This window comes from Chrysochloris asiatica, unplaced genomic scaffold (genome assembly GCF_000296735.1).
Source record: "Chrysochloris asiatica unplaced genomic scaffold, ChrAsi1.0 scaffold00255, whole genome shotgun sequence".
In the NCBI taxonomy this organism is placed as follows: Eukaryota; Metazoa; Chordata; class Mammalia; order Afrosoricida; family Chrysochloridae; genus Chrysochloris; species Chrysochloris asiatica.
In genome coordinates this window covers 3,621,118-3,631,428 of record NW_006408773.1, presented here as the reverse complement: position 1 = coordinate 3,631,428, position 10,311 = coordinate 3,621,118, and the positions used below count along the sequence as shown (strand labels likewise).

At 38.3% G+C, this 10,311-nt stretch overlaps 1 protein-coding gene and 1 pseudogene across 1 annotated transcript in view; one reads left to right on the top strand and one right to left on the bottom strand.

Annotated features, from left to right (window-relative positions):
* Positions 1–10,311, bottom strand: part of HTR2C (5-hydroxytryptamine (serotonin) receptor 2C, G protein-coupled) — a 147,306-nt gene that overhangs the window by 117,323 nt on the left and 19,672 nt on the right. The gene's annotated exons all lie outside the window — the stretch shown is intronic.
* LOC102841932 lies at positions 8,351–8,832 on the top strand (annotated as a pseudogene).

Here is a 10,311-nt window from a genome sequence, read left to right as displayed (position 1 = left end):
ATTGTAAATAGTGCTGCTATGAACATTGGTGTAAATATATCTACTCATGTTTTGACTTGTATGTCTTGTGGGTAGATACCAAGTAGCGGAATTGTTGGGTCATACGGTATTTCTATTTCCAACCTTCTGAGGAAGCGTTGTGTTGTTTTCCAGAGTGGTTCGACCATTTTGCATTCCGATCAACAATGTAGGAGGGTCCCAGTCTTTCCGCATCCTTGCCAGCATTTGTTGTCCTCTGCCTTTTTTTTAATCTTCGCTGTTATTGCTGCTGTGAGATGGTATCTCATTGTTGTTTTGATTTGCATCTCTCTGATGACTAGTGATCGTGAACATTTCTTCATATGTTTATTGGCTGCCCAGATCTTCTCTTTGGTGAAGTGTTCTGTTCATGTCCTGTGCGCATTTTTAAATTGGATTATTTTTCTTTTCCTTGTAGATATGTTGTAGTTTCCTATATATTTTAGAAATGACTCCCTTTTCTGATGTGTCGTTGCAAAAGATTTTTTTCCCGTTCTGTGGGTTCCCTTTTCACTCTTTGGTGAAGTCTTTTGATGCACATAAGGTTTTAATTTTTAGTATGTCCCACTTACCTATTTTGTCTATTTTTTTGTGTGTAGTTTTCAAAATGTGTGGTAATATGTATATACCCTAAATTAGTACTCTCACATTTGTCCCTATTTTTTCATTGATGACCTTCAGAATTTTGGGGTTCACATTTACATCCTTAATCCTTGCTGAGTGCGTTTTTGTATAGGGCGTGAAGCAAAGGTCTTGTTTCAGTCTTTTACATATTGCTTTCCAGTTCTGCCAGCACCATTTGTTAAAGACTCTCTCTACCCCATGCAACATGCCTAGGCAATTTGTCAAAAATCATTTGGCTGTATGTGGATGGGTTAATTTTTGGATTCTCGATTCTGTTCCATTTATCAATGTATCTTTCACTGTACCAGTACCAGGCTGTTTTGACCACTGTAGCCCTATAGTAAAGTTTGAAATCGGGGAGTGAGAGACCTCCAACTTTGTTCTTCTTTTTAAACATTGCTTTGGATTTCCTGGGTCTCTTTCCTTTTCATATAAATTTAATAATTGTCATTTTCATCTCTTTGAAGAATGTTGTTGGAATCTGGATTGGGATCATATTGTATGTGTAAATTACTTTGGGGAGTATTATAATTTTCACATGGTATGTTCTTCCACTCTGTATGTATCTTTTGGTTTCTTGTAGTAGTGTTTTTTAATTTTCTTTGTGTAAGTCCTTTGTTTCTCTGCTTATGTTTATTGCTATTCTAAATGGTGTTGCTTTCCTAATGTCCTTTTCATTGCTATCGCTATTGCTATAGAGAAATCCAACTGATTTTTGTATGTTGATCTTATACCCTGCCACTTTGCTGAATCTTTCCATGAGGTCTAGTAGTTTGTTTTTTTTTTGTTGTTGTTGTTGTTGTTTTTTAGCTGAGTCTTTGGGGTTTTCTATGTATAGGATCATATTGTCTGCAAATTAGGAGAGTTTCACTTCCTCTTTGCCAATTTGGATGCCTTTGACTTCTCTATCATGCTGTAAAGCTCTGGTTAAAACTACCAGCACAATATTGAATAGGAGTGGTGATAAAGGGCGTCCTTCTCTGGTTCCTGTTCGCAGAGGGAAGGCTTTCAGTTTCTCTCCACTGAGAGTGATGTAAGCTCTTGGTTTTGTACATATGTTCTTGATTATGTTGAGGAATTTCCCTTCAATTCCTACTTTGTTGAGTGTTTTTATCAGGAATGGATGTTGAATTTTGTCAAATGCCTTTTCTACATCAATCATGTGGTTCTTTTCCTTTTTCTTATTTATGTGATTGTTTATCTAATGTTGAACCATCCTTGCATCTCTTTTATGAAACCTGCTTGGTCATGATATATTATTTTTTTTATGTGCTGTTGGATTCTGTTGGCTAGGATTTTGTTGAGAATTTTTGTGTCTATGTTCATGAGGGATATTGGTGTATAGTTTTCTTTTTTACTGATGTCCTCCCCTGGTTTTGGTATGACAGTTATGCTTGCTTCATAAAAAGCATTAAGGAGTTTTCCATCCTCTTCTATGTTCTGGAATAATTTGAGTAGATTTGGTGACAGTTCTTCTCTGAATGGTTGGTAGAACTCACCCGTGAAGCCATCTGGGCCTTGGCTTTTGTCGGTTGGAAGTGCTTTGATGACCTGATCAATTTCCTTTTTTGTTATAGGTTTGTTCAAATTTTCTACTTCAGTCTGAGTAAGTTTAGGTAGGTCGTGTTTTTCTAGAAATATACCAATCTCATCTAAGTTTTCGAATTTGTTGGAGTACAGCTCGTCATAGTATTCTGTTATTATCCTTTTGATCTCATTTATTTCTGTTGTGACTTCATCCATGTGGTTTCTAATGCAATTTATTTGTGTCCTCTCCCTCTTTTTTTTAGTTAGTTTTGCCAATGGTTTGTTAATTTTATTAATCCTTTCAAAGAAGCAGGTTCTTGTCCTGTTTATTCTCTCTATAGTTTTTCAGTTTTCCATCATGTTTATTTCTGCTCTTATCTTCATTATTTCCTTTCTTTTGGTGACTGTAGGCTCCCTCTGCTAGTCTGCTTCTAATTGTTAAACTTACTGTGTAAATGTGTTGATTTTGGTTCTTGTTTTTGGATGTGCACATTTTTCGCAATAAATTGTCCTCTCAGCACTGCTTTAACCGTGTCCCAAAGATTTTGGTATGTTGTGTTTTCATTCTCATTTGTTTCTAGGAACTTTGTGAATTCACGTTTAATTTCTTCTTTTACCCAGTCGTTTTTCAGCAGGGTGTTGTTCAGTTTCCATGTATTCGACTTTATTGTCTTGGTCTTCTTATTGTTGATATCTAGTTTTATAGCATTGTGGTCTGAGAAGATGCTCTGTAGAATTTTGATGCTTGTAAATTTATGGAGGCTTGCTTTGTTACCTAACACATTGTCAATTCTGGAAAATGTTCCATGCGCACTGGAGAAGAATGTGTATTGTGTTGTTGGATTGAATGCTCTGCATACATCTATGAGATAAAGTTGGTTGATTGTGTTGTTTAGTTCCTCTGTAGCTTTGTCGAGTTTCTTTCTGGTTGTTCTGTCCCCTTTCCAGAGTGGTGTGTTAAAATCTCCCACTATAATTGTAAATTTATCTATTTCTTTCCTCAATTCAAGTAAGGTTTGCTTCATGTATTTTGGTGCACTTTCATTGGGAGCGTATATATTTATTATGGTTATGTCGTCTTGCTCAATTGACTCTTTGATCATGAGATAATGTCTTTCTTTGTCTCTTATGCTGGTTTTTATCTTAAAGTTTACTTTGTTGGAGATTAGTATTGCCACTCCTGCTTGTTTATTGTTGCAGTTAATGTGGTAATTTTTTTTTCCATCTTTTAATTTTTAGTCTGTTTTTGTCTTTGTGTGTAAGGTGTGTCTCTTACAGGCAACATATTGAAGGTCTTGTTTTCTTATCCGTTCTGCCACTCTCTGTCTCTTCACTGGTGCATTCAATCCATTGACGTTCAATATAATTATCAATAGGTATGAATTAATTGCTGCCATTATGTTACTTTTTTGGTGGTGCTGTTCGTTCTTTTGTTCTGCATTCCTTCTTGTGTTGGGTTTGTGTTTTTTGTGCTATTTCTTGTCAGTTTCTTCTTAGTTTTCATGTTTACTTGTTCTGCTTGGGAATTCATTTTTATGATAAATTGTGAAGTATTAACTTTCTTTGGGGTTACGTTATAGTCTACTAACTTTTCTCTGTGTTTAAGATAATCTATTGTATCCTGTAATTTACCTGGCATCCTTACTGCCTGGGTCTCTGTTGCTGTGTTTGCCCCTTCTTTGACATTGATATATTTTTGGTCTTCAGTTGACCTCCCAGCTCCTTTGAATTTGTTGTTGTAGTCTTGTTCTGTTCTGGATTCTGCTATCTGTTGACTGAGTACCAGGTGGTGTTGCCACGCCTGTCAATCTCTGTTTGTTGTCTGTTCTTGTTGGTTTTCAGTCCATAGAACTCCCTTTAGTATGTTTTGAAGTGCTGGGTTGGTTTTGATAAAATCTCTCAGATTCTGTTTATCCTGGAATGGCTTGATCGTACCATCGTATTTGATTGATAGTTTTGCCGGATAGACAATTCTTGGTTGAAAGTTCTTTTCTTTTAGGGCTTTGTATATGTCTCCCCATTGCCTTCTTGCCTGCATGGTTTGTTCTGAATAGTCAGAGCTTAATCTAATTTGCTTGCCTTTATAAGTGACATTTCTCTTCTCCCTGGCCACTTTTAGTATTCTTTCCTTGTCTTTGATTTTGGAGAGCTTGATTATTATATATGTCTTGGAGGTTTTCTTTTGGGATGCATTCAGCTTCTTGAATGTTTATCTTCTCATCTTTGAAGATGTTAGGGAAATTTTCTTCCAGAAGCTCTTCAACTATGTCCTCTGTGGACTTCTTTGATTCTTCCTGTTCCGGAATGCCAATAATTCTTACATTATTCCTTTTCATGTTATCTAGCATGAATCATAGATTGTCTTCTGATTTTTTTAATCCTTTTAGATGCTTGCTCTTCTATCTTGGCAGTATTGAGAGATTTTTTTTGTCTTCCAGCTCGCTAGTTCTAGCTTCCATGTCTTCTATTCTGCTCCTTTCCCTTTTCAGTGTATTGTCCATTTCTGATATCTTATGGTTATTATTTTTGTAATTATGATTTTTTAAGCATAAGTGAACATTTTAACTTTAGTTGTTTGTTTACTGGGTATGTCCTGGTGAATATGATCAGGATATAGGCTTCTCTTATTGCATGTAATACTTAGCCCATGTTGTTAGGTCTTGTCTCAGTGGTGGAATATTATGGGGTATGCTTATATCTTGGCTATATGGCCACAAATGCTGCCTCTTCTTGGGTAATGTAGGGGAAAAAGCTCCCACCTCCAGGAAAGATGTGTGATCAAAAGGACCAAAAGCAGAAGTAATATAAATGCATAGACAAAAATCACCACTTTGGAACAGAAATGAAGCTGTGGTGGACTTCCCGTGCTACACCATCAGTGTGTGTGCAATTAGAAGCCTCTAGCAGGGGGTAGGGGTGACCACTCTCTTAGGCCCCTCCTCTAGTCACTACCGTAGAGGTGTGCAGGTAGATATTGGGGCGTTAATGGGAAAAAGATTGCCCACTATTTTTGTCTCTGAAGGTCAGTTAGTTATCTCTGTGTGCACAGCACAATTCTCAGGATGGTTGAGTCCTGTTATGCTGAGGTTTTACAGATTGCTTTGACTTGGTCCTGCACAGGGAGCTTAGGCAGCTGCGTAGTGGCTGTGGATCACAAGGACAATAGCTGGAAATTCCAAGCCTCTACGTGGGAGAAACGTGAGGCACCCCGCCCCTGCTCAGACCCACAGCCTTGGAACACCACACAGGTTGCCTTCCGTCGGAACCTATTCCAAGCTGCACTGACGTGAGGGGTTCAGCTGGGGAACTTTTGGATCTGTGGGTCTGTGGGTGACGTCATAAGTCACTGCCAAGCTCCCTCTCTCTGTACAGTGGGAAAACTGTCCCACCTGATGTCTGGGCTGAGAAATTAAGATGGGACAGGGAGAGAGAGAAGGAGAAATATGTAGTCTCCCGCGTCTCTCTTTTTGTGTGTGTGTGTGCTGAAAGTGCCACTTTCTGAGTCGGGCTGGCTTTAGGCCCACCGTTTAAACTCTTCTGGGGTAAGGTAGTGGCCGAGGGAGTCCAGTCTCAAGATCCCTAAGTCGCCCATATTTTCCTTAATATTGTGATTTTTTTTCACTTGCGAGTGCAGGGTACTGACGTTCTGGATCTTATGGTAGATGTGGAGCTCTGGGGTTGTTCTATGAGCTCTTCCTTTGTTAGACTCCTGTCCCTTCTCACTGGAGCATACAGTACCTGGTTTTCACGTGGCTGTTGCCCCAACAGGAAGCAATACTTGGTTTTACACTGGCTAATTTCAAGACTTGGGCACATTACTTAACCTCTCTGTATATTAATATTTTCGTATTTAAAATGAAATAGTAATAAATAGATCATAGATATTATTTTGTGAGGACAAAATCCATTAATACATTCAAATTGTTTTACAGAATCCCTGGGAAATATTATGTTTTCAATTAATGCTATTTATTATAAATGTGCAGGTTAAGTGCAATGATGTGTAGAGTAATGCCTTATACAGTTCCTAGTCAACATTTTCCCAACAAAAACGTAGTGTCTACTTTTGTGTCCAGATAATCAGTGGATCGTATACTAGAGGTGTTTGGGAAAATTGCCACATGTTCGTAATGCATAGTTTGGTTGTGAACTTTCAAATGAGTTATAAATTTGTTGTATCTGAAAAAGAAATTGTGGCTAAGAGAATAAGATCTTGGAATGGTTTCATTGTACTGAGGTAAATTTAATAATATATGTGAAAGTATTATGAGTACTTCATTGTAGATATTGTGTGATAATATCTGGATGTAGAATCAGAAGTCCAAGAATGAGGTCCTTGGATTTGGATAAACCAATGCAATGGTTTTGAAAAACAAAGTCTCAATCTGGTTTCAGCAAATATTTGATAGTGAAAATTACCTAAGGGAAAAGCTATAGTAACTTGGCTAGAGGGTACTTCTTTTAGGGGACATCTGTTCCAAAAACCAATTGTTTGTTATTGTTAAGTTCCATTGAGTGGGTTTTGACTCATAGCAACCCTGTATAGGATTTCTGAGGCCATAAATCTATGTGAGCATCCAAAGCTTCATATTTCTTCTACGGAGCAGCTTGTGGACTCAATCGACCAACCTGTGGTTAGCAGTCCAGTGCTTATCTTTCAGAGCCATAGAACATCCCCAAACCCTATAGAAATATATAAGAATCATGGAATAATAAAGAATAGCAATTTAATTGCAAAGCTATGTGGATTGGCAACATGATTTAGTCACTACATTTTTAATTTTCATTAATGCTTTTTGCTTATTACATGGCAAGGTGTTTTCCTAGTCTTTCCCCACTCCTCCTTATTCTAAGATATGTGTTTTGTGAATGACTGGCAGATCCCAAAATGAGAATGCCTCTCAGATCTTTGCTTCTGTCATGCCATTACCTGCTTAACTATGTTGTTAATTCCAAGAAGACAGGAGTCATATTTATTGTCTTCCCTACTATGCTCCCAGTGTATATAAAATGACAACTCCATCACTCATCTGTTAGTTTATTATAATGTGCTGGCATGTATATTGCTGTGATTCTGGAAACTATGTCAATGGTAAATTAAATACCAGCAGGATCACTCATGATGGACAGGTTTCAGTAGAGCTTCCAGACTAAGACTAGAAAGAAGGAGAGGTGAACCACTTCTAAACGATTAGCCAATGAAACCTTATGAATAGCAGTGGGACATTGAGCCCATCAAGTTGGAAGACACTCAAACTATGACTTGGGAGGAGCTGTCTCTTCAGAGTAAGTTGACCTTAAGGGCAGGTTAGGATCAAAGCTTAGAATACTGCATTTGCTGATGGGGTGCAACTTAAAATGAGAAAAAACAGCTGCAAATGTCTATTAATAACTGTACCATGGAATGTATGAAGTATGAATCTAGGAAAATTAGAAGTCAAATATGAAATTAATCAAACATTCAGTAAAGAAAGGTCCCTGGGACCATGCAGGGAGCAGAGCAGAGTGTGGGACCCTACCCAGAGAAGCAGTGATGCCTGAGATGGAGGCAGAGACGATGATGTGGAGAGATGGAGCCGATGGGGACTTTAGACCCAGAGAGGGAGAAGAGTTGTGTGCTGACGACCCGGGGTGGGGTGGGGTGGGGGGAAACAGGGGGAGGCAGGCTTGTAGGATATACCCTTTGGTTGGTTGATGATGCATGGAGGAGATTGTAACCATGAATGTAAAACTAATGGTCTCCCATGTAAACTATCACATAATTCACAATAAAACATTTTTTTAAAATTCAGTAAAGATGCTTTACCACTTACTGATGATTGGAATGTGAAACTGCAAACAAAGAGGAAGGAGCAGTAGATGGAAAATATGGTCTTGGTAATAGAAACAATGCTCAAGATCACATAATACAATTTTGCAAGACCAAAAATTTATTCATTACTAATACTTTTTTTCAATAGCATCAACGGTGACTATACATGTAAAATTCAGCAGACAGAATATAAAGGACTACATTACTTTCTATAAAGAAGAGGCAATGAAGACCGCTCAATATTTTCAGGCCAGGGGTGACTGTGGATCATTAATTACTCAAATGCAAATTCATGATGAAGTTGAAGACAATTAAAATAAGTTCATGAGAGGGCGGACGTCCTTAACGCAGCGCCGGGCAGGGAGCACCATGGCGGCCGAGCACAGGCCAAAGTTATCCAAGAACCTGCTGCGCATGAAGTTCATGCAAAGAGGCCTAGACTCAGAAACCAAGAAGCAGCTGGAAGAAGAAGAAAAGAAAATCATCAGCGACGAGCACTGGTCCTTGGACTTGCCAGAGCTGAAGAAGGAGAGCATCATAATCGAAGAGCAGAGCTTTCTCCTTATGCGAAGACCTTCTCTACAGAAGAATGTCGTTCCGAGGATTTAATCCTGAGGTTGAGAAACTAATGGTTCAGATGAACTCTTAAGAGCAAAGCTGAAGAACTTGAAGATGAAGCAGTGGAACTTGATGTGTCCGATGAAGAAATGGCTAGAAGGTATGAAAGCATGGTGGGGACAACTGGAAAAAAGTTTGCCAAGAAAAGAGATCCTGCCAATTTTGAAGAAGATGAAAATGGAAACATGAAAAAGACCAAGACAAAGAAGGTGTTCTTAAAACCCCAAGATTAAAAAGAAGGCCGTCTTGAAAGATAGCAGCACATTTTGGAACTTAACTCCGATGGTTTCTCTGTAGCTTTTGATATGACAATGTGTATTTATAAACAGGTGTGTCCTTTTAGAAAATGCTGTCCCTAAAACAGATGCGTGATGGATATTATACATCCTTTGCTTAATGATGTTTATCAGAAAGGGATTTTCTGCCCTTGATCCTCTAATGTACACAGTTACAGACCTTTTGATCTTGGATTTTTAAAATGCTGTCTGTGGTCCCTGATCTTTAATAAATAAATATCATTGTTTAAAAAAATAATAATAAGTTCATGAGAACCAAAATATAACCTTGAATATATCCTGCTTGAATTTAGAGACAATCTGAAGAAAAGACTTGATGCATTTTAGACATTAATAACTGAAGATATGAAGAGTGGTAAGATGATACCATGAACATAATATGTGAAGAAAACAAAAGGTTATAAAAAGATTGTAAATAAAGACCAAAGTGGATGTTAGAGGAGACTCACAAGCTTACACTTGAACAGAGAGAAGCTAAAGGAACGGAAAGAAATGATAAAGTTAAAGAGCTAAACAGAAAACTTCAAAGGGCAACTCAAAAAGGCAGTTAAGTAATAAATTGAAATTTATAAAATTTGGAGTTAGCAACCTGAAAGAGAATAGCATGCTTAGCATGTCTTAAGCTTAAAAAATTGAGAAAAAAAATTCAAGCCTTAGGTTGCAATTTTGAAGGACTCCATGGGCAAAATATTAAATGAGCCAGGAAGCATCAAAAGAAGATAGAAGGGGGAGGCAGAGCTTGATGACAGCTAGAGTGGAGGTGCAGTGAGGTTCGCTGTCAGCAATACCACAGAATACCAGGCAAAGGAGATTCAGGGCAGAACTGCAACACTCAGAACCACATAGGTAGGAATATTTTAAAAGTTTGAAGGATTAGAGCTAGTATAACTTATACCGGACAAGAAATTGTGTACTTTTGAGTATGCCAGCCTCAGCATCCCAGAGCTGACAAATTGGGTGAGACCAAATGACAAAACTAAGTAGGGGAGCAGACACACCACGGAAAAATGCTGTGGGAACTTCAGACGGAGCAAAGGTGGACAATACATTTTGTTAGTTTTGCTTTGTCCTGATTTTCTTTTGGTATCTGTTCATTGTGCCCCCCACTGTTTGTGCACATCCATTATGGTGGCTAGAAGGGGAGCCTGAGCGAGTGGACACCCCCTACCCTCACCACTGGTGGGTTCTTCTGCCATGCATGCGCACAGATACTCTCAGCACAAGAGCAGGCACTGAAATGTTTTTTCTTTAATACAGAAAATGTCAGAACAAGGGGTGTAGAAAAGGAAACAGAGTTTAAAAACCAAACAGGCTGAAAATTAAATTAAATCATGAAGTACCTCATAACAACCAACTGTGGCATCTTGAAATTTCTCAGGCAGCTTTGAAGGCAAGAAGCTGAAAGAGGACATTAAA